This window comes from Chionomys nivalis, chromosome 21 (assembly GCF_950005125.1).
Source record: "Chionomys nivalis chromosome 21, mChiNiv1.1, whole genome shotgun sequence".
Classification (NCBI taxonomy): domain Eukaryota; kingdom Metazoa; phylum Chordata; class Mammalia; order Rodentia; family Cricetidae; genus Chionomys; species Chionomys nivalis.
In genome coordinates, this window is record NC_080106.1 from 44,349,179 (window position 1) to 44,361,979 (window position 12,801).

At 39.7% G+C, this 12,801-nt stretch overlaps 1 protein-coding gene across 5 annotated transcripts in view; it reads right to left on the minus strand.

The window, feature by feature from the left end:
• Inpp4b (inositol polyphosphate-4-phosphatase type II B) overlaps positions 1-12,801 on the minus strand; it is a 789,563-nt gene that overhangs the window by 639,676 nt on the left and 137,086 nt on the right. For all 5 annotated transcript variants that reach the window (XM_057753361.1, XM_057753359.1, XM_057753358.1 and 2 more), the window contains exon 2: positions 6,864-6,926. The gene's annotated coding sequence lies outside the window, so the exon portion shown is untranslated. The remainder of the gene's footprint in view (positions 1-6,863; positions 6,927-12,801) is intronic.

The following is a 12,801-nucleotide window of genomic DNA, read 5'->3' on the forward strand; positions in this document are numbered from 1 at the left end:
GAATTATAGAAACAGAAATCATGACAAAATGATCAGGAACCAGGAACCACAAACACAAACATAAACAGCAGAATGCAAGAGATGGAAGAGAGAATCTCAAGCACTGAAGATACAATAGAGGAAATAGACTCATCAGTTAAAGAAAACATTAAATCTAACAAAAACTTAACCCAAAATATCCAGGAAATATGAAACAACATGAAAAGACAAACCCTAAGAATAATAGGTATAGAAGAAGTTCAACTCAAAAGCACATAAAATATATTTAACAAAATCATAGAAGAAAACTTTTGCAACCTAAGGAAATATGTACCTATAAAGATACAAAAAGCTTACAGAACACCAAATAGACTGGATCCAAATAAATAGACCTCCCACCACATAATAATCAAAACACTAAACATACAGAGTAAAGAAAGAATATTAAAAGTTGCAAAGGATAAAAAGGGCAAGTAGCATATAAAGGCAGACCTATGAAATTACATCTGAGTTTTCATTGGAGACAATGAAAGCCAGAAGGTCGTGAAGTGTTATGTAGACATTAAGATACCATGGATGCCAGCACAGACTACTATACCCAGCAAAACTTTTAATCACCATAGAAGGACAAAATAAGATATTCCATGACAAAACCAGATTTAACCAATACCTAGCCACAAACCCAGTCCTACACAAAATACTAGAAGAAAAACTTCAACCCAAGGAAGTTGGCTACATCAACAAAAACACAGACAATTGATGGTCTCATAGCAGAAAATCCCAAAGAAGGGAAAACCACAAAAATTAACATCACCAACAATGAAAAATAAATTAACAGGAGATAGCAATCACTGGTCATTAATATCCCTTAATATAAGTGGACTCAACTCACCTATAAAAAGGCACAGGCTAACACATTGGATACGAAAACAGAATTCATTCTTCTTCTGCATACAAGAAACACACCTCAACCTCAAAGACAGACATCATCTCAGAATAAAGGGTTGGGAAAAAATATTCCAATCAAATGGACCCAAGAAACAAGCTGGTGTAGCTATCCTAATATCTAACAAAATAGACTTCAAACTAAAATCAATCAAAAGAGACAAGAAGGACATTTCATATTAGTCACAGGAAAAATCCATCAAGAGGAAATCTCAACACTGAATATCTGTGCCCCAAATACAAGGGAACCCTCATAAATAAAAGAAACACTTCTAAAGCTTAAATCATACATTAAACCCCACACAGTAATAGTGAGAGGTTTCAACCCTCCACTCTCACCACTGGACAGGTCAGTCAGACAAAAAAAATGAACAGAGAAATAAGGGAATTAACAGATGTTATGACTCAAATGGACTTAGCAGACATCTATAGAATATTCCATCCAAACAGAAAAAAAAAATACCTTCATCTCAGTACCTCATGGAACCCTTTCAAAAATTGACCACATACTTGGTAACAAACAAACCTCAACAAATACAAAACAATTGGAATAACCCAAAGTATCTTACTAGATCATCGTGGTTTAAAACTAGAAGTCAACAGCAATATTAATTTCAGAAAGCCCATAAACACATGGTAATTAAACAATGCTCGCCTGAATCATCAATAGGTCAAGGAAAAAATAAAGAGAGAAATTAAAGACTTCCAAAAATTTAATGAAAATGACCACACATCATCCCCAAATTTAGGGGACACAATAAAAGCAAAGTTAAGAGGAAAGTTCATAGCACTAAATACTTACATAAAGAAGCTGGAAACATCTCACACTAGTGAATTACAAGAACATTTGAAAACTTTAGAACAAAAAGAAGCAAACTCACCCAAGAGAACTAGACAGTAGGAAATAATCAAATTGAGAGATGAAATCAACAAAATAGAAACAAAGAAAACAAGACAAAGAATCAATGAGACAAAGAGTTGGTTCTTCGAGAAAATCAACAAAATAGACAAGTCTTTATCCAAACTAACCAAAAGGCAGAGAGAGATTATCCAAATTAACAAAATCAGAAATGAAAGGGGGGGCATAACAACAGACACAGGAAATACAGAGAATCATCATATTTCAAAAACTTGTACTCCACAAAATTCGAAAATGGACAACTTTCTGGATAAATATCACTTACCAAAATTAAATCAAGACCAGATAAGCAAATTAAACAGATCTATAACTGCTGAAGAAACAGAAACAGTTATCAAAAGTCTCCCAACCAAAAAAAGCCCATGACCAGGTGCTTTCAGCTCAGAATTATACAAAATTGTCAAAGAAGAACTAATATTAATATTCCTCAAGTAATTTCACACAATAGAGACAGAAATAACAATGCCAAACTCTTTTTATGAGGCTACAATTACCCTGATACCCAAACCACAGAAAGACATTACTAAGAAAGAGAATTACAGACCAATCTCTCTCATGAACATTGATGAAAAAATATTAAAAAAATACAGAAAATCGAATCTTTGAAGAAAGAAATTGAAGAAGACACCAGAAAGTGGAAAGATCTCTCATGTTCTTGGGTAGGCAGAATTAACATAGTAAAAATGGCAATCTTACCAAAAGCAATCTACAGATTCAATGCAATGGCCATCAAAATCCCAGGAAAATTCTTCAAAGACCTCAAAAGAACGGTACTCAACTTCATATGGAAAAGCAAAAAACTCAGGATAGCAAAAATAATCCTGTACAATAAAAGAACTTCCAGAGGCATCACAATCCCTGACTTCAAACTCTATTACTATAGTACTGAAAACAGCCTGGTATTGGCATAAGAAAAGACAGAAGGATCAGTGGAATCAAATGGAAGACCCAGATATTAATCCACACACCTTCGAACGCCTGATTTTTGACAAAGAAGCAAAAAAAAAAAAATCAAATGGAAAAAGAAAGCATATTTAACAAATAGTGTTGGCATAACTGAATTTCAACATGTAGAAGAATGAAAACAGACCCATATCTATCACCATGCACAAAACTCAAGTCCAAATGGATCAAAGACCTCAACATAAAGCCAGCCACACCGACCCTTATAGAAGAGAAAGTGGGAAGAACACGTGAATGCATTGGCACATGAGACTACTTCCTAAATATAACCTCAGCAGCACAGACACCGAGAGAAATAATTAATTAATGGGACCTCCTGAAACTGAAAAGCTTCTGTAAAGCAAAAGACATGGTCAACAAGACAAAACGACAGCCTACAGAACAGGAAAAGATCTTCACCAACCCCATATCAGACAGAGGTCTGATCTCCAAAATGTACAATGAATTCAAGAAATTGGTCATCGAAAGAACAAATAATCTAATAAAAAAAAAATGGAGTACAGACCTAAACAGAGAACTCTCAACAGAGGAATCTAAAATGGCTGAAAGACACTTAAGAAAATGTTCAACATCCTTAATCATCAGAGAAATGCAAATCAACCAACTCTGAGATTCCATCTTACACCTGTAAGAATGGCCAAGATCAAAAACACTGATGATAACGCTGGAGAGGTTGTGGGGAAAAGGGAACACTTCTGCATTGCTGTTGAGAATGCAAGCTGGTACAGCCCCATTGGATGTTAATGTGGTGATTTCTCAAAAAATTAGGAAACAAAATTCCTCAAGACCCAGTAATACCACTTTTGGGTATATATCCAAAGGATACTCAATCGTGCCACAAGGACATGTGCTCAACTATGTTCATAGCAGCTTTGTTTGCCATATCCAAAACCTGGAAACAACCTAAATTCCCCCTGACCGAAGAATGGATAAGGAAAATATGGTACATTTACTCAATGGAGTACTACACAGCAGAAAAAATAATGACATCTTAAATTTTGCAGAAAAATGGATGAAGCTAGAAAAGAGCATTTTGAGTGAGAAAGATAATTATCACATTTACTCACTCATAAGTGGTTTTTAAACATAAAGCAAAGAAAATCAGCCCACAAATTACAATCCCAGAGAACTTAGACAACAATGAGGCTCCTAAGAGAGACATGCACAGATCTAATCTACATGGGAAGTAGAAAGTAGAAAAAGACAAGATCCTCTGGGTAAATTGGGAGCATGGGGACCTTGGGAGAGGGTTGAAGGGGAGGGAAGAAGCAGGGAGGGGAGCAGAGAAAAATGTAGAGCTCAATAAAAATCAATAAAAATAGAAACTTAACAAAAAAGAATATTATAACTACATGTCAGAATGAAATAGTGCAATAATACATGCAAATTTAAGCATCCTTTATAATACACTCATAGTGTTTCCTTCTAATCCGACAGATTGCACTCAGAGCCCACTGGCAGTTAATCCTAAACAAAACCCGCAGCGTGTCAGTCATCATGTGGGACTATCTCCATTACATAGTACTCACACTTATATACACATTTCCCAGGTGAGCCAACAGGGGCAGAGCATCTACACATGACTGCTCATTGTCTTAAGAGGAATACTGTCAACCAGGAGGTGGTGGCATATGATTTAATCTCAGGACCCAGGAAGCAGAGGCAAGTGGATTTCTGTGAGCTTGAGACTAGCCTGATCTACAAAATGAGCTCCAAGGAAAAAAAGAAAGAAAGAAAAAAGGAAAAGAAGAATACTGTAAAAGACTCCAAAGGACTCCAAGAAATCAGGTATTAGCTCACTTCTCCACATCAGTTCTCCCATCCTAAGCCATTCTGCACCTGCCTCTCACCCTGATACCATTGAAATATATCCAGGACCATGATTTCCTTGGGGATTTTGCCCACTAAAACCTTAGACTTTGTTACTCTATGAAGCACCTTGGTCTGACAAAAGGAAAGAAACAAGTCCCATTGCTCTGATCTTACCATGCGGATGGGACCTCCCTCCCTAACCCTAACTCTTCCTCTACTACATTCATTCAAAGTTTCTCCACATGATAGATCAATCAGATAAACAGCTAATAAATTGAATATATTAGTATGTATGGACCTCTGAGAAGCAGCAGAAGGAAGAAATCACATAAATATATCTGGACAGGCTTCTTTTCCTCATTCTGTGTTTTCATACCTGTAACCCATGGATCCAGTACCCTCCTTCCCGGTTCCCTCAACCAGCATGCTTCCCCTGCCCACCCTACCATCTTCGACTGGCTCCCCTTAGACAGGTGCTTGTCTATCATCCCCCCAAGACTCCATCACTCATCAGCATCACTCTGTTCAACTTCAGCATCTTCTGCATATTATCTAGGTGTACGTGGTTCTTATGTTCCTCTCTGGAGACTCACAGGGAATGACTGGAAGCAAAATGCAGCCATCAAATGATTTAATTAAGGATTTGAAAATGTTGTTTCATTCTCTATCTCCCACTCCCTCTGATCCTCTCTCCCCTTCCCTCTCTCTTCCCCTCACTCCTTCATAACTCTTTTATAATCCCAGTGAGTTGACCTAGTGCAGGAACCGCGCGCATGACTGTGGAACCATCCACTGGAGCACGGCAGCCTATCAAGGGACATAGTCCTGAAGAAAACTGACGCGCACCTGCCAGTCTGCACCTGCCACTCGCTCCTCAGCTTGGGGTGTGACCTCAGGAGCCGTTCCTCCTCCATGCTGGAAGGTTTTCCTTGGATTGAATCTGCCCAGGGGTTTTGTTGGGTGAGCATAGCTACTCGAGTTCGTGTGCGCAACACCACACCATGCTCAGAAGATGGGCTTTCACAGCATCCTCTGCCTTTATCTCTCTCCACCCACTCTTCTCTAAGGATTCCTGAACCTTGGGATTCATCCCAAGGCACAAATTTTAAGTTTTGAAAACATATTAATGTCAATAGAAGACTATGGCTCAAACATCTCCTTTACGAAATCGAAGTTTTCTTGGGGGAGGGGTTTGGTTCTCCCTTTCAGAATCAAAAAAGGCCAAAAATAAGCAAAAATACCTTCATCTATAATGCAATTTAATAATTTAATTTTGGCCAACTGAAAATCAAAGTCCAGAAACAGTTTTTCTATTGATGTCCATTAAATTTAAAATTCTATCTTAATTTCAGTTCTCATTTGGGTTTGGTATATTCAACAACTAATCAAATATAAAAGCCAATTAGTTACAATTGGTATGCAATCATATACACACCTCAGAATGGCTCCATCAGAGTATAACATTCAACAGATACAACTAAATCTGTTCACAATACTAACGCGTCTGAAATTTTTCTGCAAAAGCTTTATCTGTAGCACACATACATTTCATATGCCTTCATCTATATTAACTTTGTTTTCATGTACATGCCATTAGAATATTTGCATGAGTTTTCATACTCTTAGGACAACATATGTAAATAAATCACACGACGATTTGAAAATTTAGCAGCTAAATATGCAATCTGTTAAGCATAATCAACCATGCTATTCAACACTGCATGATGTAATTCGGTCTTTCCAGAGAAAATACGTGCTTTGTATAAGAGTATCTTCACAGAACCTGATGTTTTCCAGAAATCTGTATTGACATGGTTTTGCACCTTCAAAGTGTATCATGCAAAGCCTTCTGACTAATGCATAACAAAAGATAAGGCCCCCTCACTGCATCCCGGCAGAAACCACCCTTCTCCCTCTGCCTGCCATTTGGAAACGTGATTCACCAATTTTAGTTATTTTCAGAAAAGAAAATTCAAGTTCCTTGAGATTTTGTTCATATAAATGAAAGATAATATCAGAAATTAGTGACTTTCTACAGTTTTTTGTAAGCCATTCTGTATTTTAATTACTATTGTCCACTTTATGAATATGATCATCATCACAGCTTCTTCTTTCGACTCTTCAAATAAATAAACGACTGTTTGGTGACACACTCTGAATGTTTTAACGCAGTCATCAAAGAAAACCAACAGTTCCATGTGCCTAACAGGCTATAAAAATATTAATTCTAAGTAAGAATTACTACCTTGGTCTGAATTTTCATGAAACACAGCAGTTCTCTTGCCAGGTGACACCATTTCTTTGGGTTCTGTGGGGAAAGAAAAAGAAGATTAATAAAAACAACCTTTCTTTTTACTCTTTAAATGCTTCTTAAAGAAGATTCATTAGTAATAAAGGTCACAGAAGAAAATCATTTAACACAATACTCAGCTTCATTCGGCAGCTGCCTCAGGAGTCACTTGCCTTAAATGCCAAGTAATTCCCCAAAGGTCCTTTCTCCCTGCAGCTGAGAACGCGGGTGACTGTGGCAGATCTGCAGCTTGTTTTCTTTGATTCTCTTCTTTTCTTACCCAGAAATATGATTTGCACTTGGCAAGGAAAAGCATTAGTTTCCCCAGTTTCAAAAGATGAGCTATAAGCCATGTTGGGACCCAACAGTTATGGGAGCACAAAAGACTGAAATGGAATTTGCAATTGTTTAAACTTACTTCCCTCCCTCTCTCTGTGAGGATGGATGGCAAAATATTCATAAGAGTCTGCATCTTCTTACAGAAATGAAAAGACGGGGAGCTGTGGGATGACTGAAAATAATTGCAGGTTTCCCTCCTCAGGAGATGAGGTTCTCAAGCTCTCCTATGCTGTGAACGGGGAGGAAAACACTCTCTGGGAGTCAGAAGTTATGGAAATATATCTTGTTCCCTCCCTGAGCATATAATAATCTCAAGGAGTGTCCCATAAAAGATTTTACTGCATCATTATCTGCACGTTCCGATTGGAGGGTGAAAAATTCAGGTCTGAGCAATAGCTTTTGCAGAAAGGGTTGTCCCGTAAGTAGGTGAGAATTTTAAATTCACCTCTAAGAACGTTACTTGACTGGAGGAATGTGAACAGTTAAAAGTGGCATTAAATAATCGACTGTGTCAGCCATTATCAGAATAATCATTTAGCTGCAATCACCACTCTTCCCAGCTGTGAGAACTTGAGCAAGTAAATTTAACTCTGCGTGTGTTCCCTCTTCCTCTATAATATAGGACTGATTGTGCCCCCTACTTCAAAGAGTTAGCATGATGATTAATTGAGAGAAATAAATCTAAAGGACAGAAGACAGTGTCAGCTAATGCAATTACCAGTGAGTTATTAGAATTAATAACAACTTTCTGCTTTGGAAAAATCTGATGGCTCCATTGAGAATCAACATCCTAGAGAGAGGCTTGGTAAAATGACTAAACCATAGCACGCTGGAAATGATCTCATTTCCTTGTTGATTAATCAAACTCTGTAAAAGGCAAGAAAAAAAGAAAGAAAGAAAGAAAAAGAAAAAAAGAAAACAAAAACAGCACTCAGTTTAGATCTTTGGCAGATCCATGACAAAGACTGAATCATGTTTCAGGAAGATCATCTCTAAGCCACCAGTGCCACTGTGAAGGCTGTCATCTTGAGTTTGCTCCGGACTACAGACTGAAGAAGCCTTCCAATACACTGTGATAGGCTTCAGGGTTCTCCTCTGGAGAAGCATTGATTCCATTCCAGAAACACCTGCAGAAAACCAGGCTCTCATACACTTAAGAGAAATGATAATGAATGAAAAACCAGCTGAGCAAAGGTATGCTCTAACGAGGGAAACATAGACCCAAACCGTTATGCCAAGAAATAGATCTGTTGGTCTTCATTACCCAACAGAATGTGTTGAAGCTGCAGAATATATGGAGAATAAATCTGTAGGGAAATGAAGAGGATGACGTGGAGAAAATCAGTTTAAGGCAATCTAAAACACAATCTATATGCAGACAAAACAGACAAGCCATTTCCTCTATGAAAACTGCACAGGATGGGATGCCCTTGAAAGACTGAGTCACCGTTTGGACATTGAATATCCTTCTCTAAGAAGGCCGTGTGTGTGGAACTCTTGATTCCCAGAGAGGTGTTAAGGGGACATGATGGAACCCTTAGATTGTGGGGAGTACCGCCCCAAAGACTGGGGACTCTTTTTTTTTTTTTTTTTTTTTTTTGGTTTTTCGAGACAGGGTTTCTCTGTGGCTTTGGATCCTGTCCTGGAACTAGCTCTGTAGACCAGGCTGGTCTCGAACTCGCAGAGATCCGCCTGCCTCTGCCTCCCGAGTGCTGGGATTAAAGGCATGTGCCACCATTGCCCGGCTTAGACTGGGGACTCTTGCCCATTCTCCTGGCTCATGAGGCAAGGAATGGGCTTAACCACATACTACAACCATGATATGCTGATCTTTTCAGAAGTTGAAAGTTAGGGTGCCACTTATCCTGAGGGTGGGTGATACCTCCTGGATGGTGCAATAAGATAAACCCATTATAAAACAACTCTCCCAGTGTGTTTTGTTATAGTAAAAAGAGGCAGTCAGATTCAAACTTTCAAGGGAGAGAGAAAACTGTATATGAAGAAGCAGAGTGTGCAAACATGAAGGCAGCTCTGCTGACAGTACCTGCTGTACTATGTGCGCTCTCAACTTCCCTTAACAAGCTTCTAGACTCTCTAGAGAAGAAGCAGCGACACTGAGATGCAAATGAACAAAATATAAGTATTTTCAATAATGCCTACATTTTGAAATACTTGTAAGGATAGATTTGGAAAACACCATCTTAGTGCCAAAGACATAGCTCAGTGCATAAACACAACGCAAAAGTTATTTACCATGCATGCTGGATGACCTGGGTTCAGATCCCAAGAACCCACATGAAAAGTCAGATTCCTAGTCCCAGCATTTACAATGCAAGTGTGCCTGTGCAAAATGGAGCAAAATGGAAGGCAGAGGTGGAAGTTCCAGAAGCCTGCTGTGCAGCAGGGAAGGAACCCAGATCCAAAGTATTAGACACGGTAAGAAGTCTGAGGCCAACACCAAAAAGTTGCTCTCTGATCTCTAACTAGCATGACCCCCGCTCACAGACACATACACATACGCAGAGAGGGAGAATTTTAGAATAAGAAGCATATCCTGTGTATTTTGAAAGTAGAAAATGTATTAGCAGAAATAAAACTAGAAAACTTTGGACTTCTGTCTCTGGAAGAAGCCAAGCATAAATCTCTTCTCTGAAACAACAAGGTCGGCTTTGGGAAACTACTGAAATATTTCCGTGGATGAGATCAGGCCTCGCCTAGACTAGCACCCAGAGATTTTTATCAGCTTCCTTTAACTCACAGCAAGCCTTCTTAACTGAGAAAGGAGAACTCAGCTGTGTATGAAAATGTGGTTTAAAGTTTTTCTCTCTATAGAGCTAGAATCCACAGCTAATCTGCCCATCTGCTGAAACCGACAGTTCGGGAAGGAGACGCTGCCGTTTCCTTCCTTCCTTCCCAAATAGCTAACTTTGCATCCCCATGTTCATGGAACATGGGATTGAATAAAATGAGGAAATCGAGAATGAGGAGAGAAATGGAGAGTTTCCTTTCTGGCCACTGAGCCAAGAGGACTCGGGATCTGGGTGTAGCAAGCCTTTAGAGTGTCAAGGACAGGCGCCTTTCCTCAGATTCCTGAGTCAGTCATCTCAGCCCTGCTCCAACCTTAGGCACGAACCGGCAAGCACAGCCCAAGCGCTGCCATTAACTTTTTTATCTACTGAGACTAGTTCAGCTGCTGGGCAGCCCTTAACGAGGGACCTACATCAATCAAAAGTGAGTTGGCTACACATCTTCCCCGGAAAACTCAAATGATCCCCAGAGGCAGCAGCTAAGCGCCGCCCAGCCGCCTCTGCCTGGCAACACCACACCGGACTCACTGTCTGTTTGCCTTTTCTTTATCAGAAACCAAGGCACTGCTTGCGCTCCCTCCCCTGGACTTCAAGAGACCTGACTAAGCTCTCTTAGCAGCACCAACAGGGAAACACCCCTCCCTCTGCACACAGAAATTTCTAGAGTGTTCTCAGCTCATCTCAAATAAATCTCCCCATACTCTTCAGGCCTCAGAAGCCATTTATTTTAGACATGTAGGACTTATCTGATTCCCTTCTTGGTAAAGGGAAATTTTCTCTAGAGTGACCTAGCTCATAAATCATGTGACTATCTGATAGCCACTAAAAGGCTGCCATGATGTTCTCTCTCTCTCTCTCTGTCTCTGTCTCTGTCTGTCTCTCTCTCTCTCTCTCTCTCTCTCTCTCTCTCTCTCTCATTCTTAATAACAGCTCCTTCTGCTTGTGCTTCAGGCCTTTCTTCTCAGCACTATTCAGACTTACCACCTGTCAAAACTTGAATGCCCGCTTTCCCACAGAGTGATCTCAGGTTGTTTAGACTCCGACGGCTACATCACTCGCCACCACCGTAGAGCAATTAAGAGTCAAAGCCTGCGGTTTATACCGCCTCATCGTGTTGCCTTGTGTTGCTGTGTCTCAGTGACTATTTCTGTCTCCTCAAGGACAGCTGTGTGCTGTGCCTATTGCTGATCTCCCTTGCCACTGAATGCAATGATTAATGCATAAAAAGGTCCTTAATAAGTATCTTCCATTTTCCACAGATTAAATACTAACATAGATTAAACAGTTGACCTATGTAGGATGAATTCCTCACCCTTGTATTATGAGAACAATTGCATAGTAAGTCCTTATTTTTGTCACATCAATTATAAAATTAAAAAATAACTATAGGACAAAGGGATAGAGAAAACATAAGAGCGTGGTAGAAGCCATAACACCGCAAAGGGTGCTAGTAGGTGGGATATATCCAAAGGCAGTCTGTGTTGGACCTTGCTTTCCGGCCTGTGCTAGCACTTGCCTCAGGGAGTATTAAGACTGTTACAAGATGAACAGAAAAAGAGACAGTGTGGGCTTTGACATCTGGTAAGAATTGTAGACCCAAAGCAACATCAGCCTTTACTTAGAGATAAAGCAAGTTTTACAAAAAATATTAGAAGATGTAGAACTCGATCATTGCTTCAATCCCCAAAACAAATACAACACAAGACTGGCATACAAGTTATTATTTCAGTCCCTTTGGTTTAAGAGTTAGTGACTTGGACCAGAATGCTTCCCCAAAGGTACACATGTACCATTGTTGGACAGCTTTGGTACCTTTAAGATGTGAGAACATAAAAGAGCTTAAGTTATTAGGACCCTGTGCTTGAAGGAATATCAGAACCCTAAATGACATTCAACTCCCAGCTCCCTTCCTGGCCACCGTGGGGTAAACAGGCAGCCTCTGACATGTACCACTTACCATGATGTACTGCACTGACATGAGCCTACAGAGAGAGAACAGAGTAACAACAGACTCAAACCATGAAACTGGAAGCTAAAATAAGCCCCTCTTTCTTATAAATGGATGAGGTTGGTATATTGTCACATTGGTGAAAAGCTAACTGAGTCAACTTGGATGTGAAATAGGAAGAATAACCAAAGAGGAAGAGGTCAACATAGAATTCTCATTTCCATTCTCCTTGAGGTTAATACTCATAAGAAAATGTCATAAAGAAAAGAGGAGAATTGGGACTAGAAAACTAATGTTCAGGACTCAGATTCAAGGAGAGTCAAGATTCTCAGAGAAACAGAACTCAGTACTTAGCAGCACTTGGCACGTCATGGGAGCAGCATGTGAAAGAAGGGAGTATACACAGAAATGGAGCCGAGACAGAATCCCATCATCCTAACAGCCAATAGGAGAAATCCAAAGGACATGGGCGTTCTTAAATATCCTCACCTGGGAGCATGGGAATAACGAGTAGGCGGGTACCACCCATAAAACCCTGCCTGAGGTTCTATGAGTCTTGTCCCCTCCCATCCCTGAAACTCACAAGACCACATCTGGAAGTACAGCGGGTTAGCCAATCATCAAGCCACTCTGCAAAAGGGAGTGAAAACATCATAGTTGGTGTCACCATTTTATGGATAGGAAACTCGACCAGAACGGCAGACTCATTTCCTTGGGTGTTATGCATGAAATCAGTGAAAGAGCAAGCATTCTGCTTTTATAACATCTACTCATGTGTGGATACCCTCTCTGATGCTCC